Source organism: Sinocyclocheilus rhinocerous, unplaced genomic scaffold, assembly GCF_001515625.1.
Source record: "Sinocyclocheilus rhinocerous isolate Xijiao unplaced genomic scaffold, SAMN03320098_v1.1 C35200320, whole genome shotgun sequence".
Classification (NCBI taxonomy): domain Eukaryota; kingdom Metazoa; phylum Chordata; class Actinopteri; order Cypriniformes; family Cyprinidae; genus Sinocyclocheilus; species Sinocyclocheilus rhinocerous.
The window spans coordinates 1-404 of record NW_015742786.1 but is presented as its reverse complement, the minus strand read 5'-3'; the positions used below and the strand labels follow the sequence as shown (position 1 = coordinate 404).

General features: G+C 46.5%; 1 long non-coding RNA gene across 1 annotated transcript; it reads left to right on the top strand.

Annotated features, from left to right (window-relative positions):
* Positions 1-404, top strand: LOC107734745 (uncharacterized). Its single transcript, XR_001639151.1, has 3 exons — positions 1-63; positions 187-304; positions 381-404. It is a non-coding gene; the product is annotated as an uncharacterized LOC107734745 (long non-coding RNA).

Here is a 404-nt window from a genome sequence, read left to right as displayed (position 1 = left end):
TGTGGCCACCCAAGTACCTGATGTGAATGCTCTTCCGAGATATTCGTTCATTGAGAATCATGGGTAATGTTCTATCACAATGTTAAGTTGTTGAGTTTGCTCCCTGGAACCCCTTTGTCAGAGAACTAGGGTAAGTCAGCTGACATGAAGTGGCATTGCCATGGAGTTCTTTGTCGTCTTTATCAGGTGCCTTGTGGATGCCAAAGCTACGGCTTCCAGCTCGGGCTTCATGCCTCGATCCCAGGAAGACAAGATCCAGTTCCAGCTGGAGGCCTTTATGTTCCAGGAAGGATACGGTCCTTCTGTACGTACTGAGTGAATTTGCTTTTTCTCTTCCTGTCTACTTCAGTTTGACCTTGTACCTGTGGTGTCTCTTGCAGATCTACATAACGTGTATTCTGAAG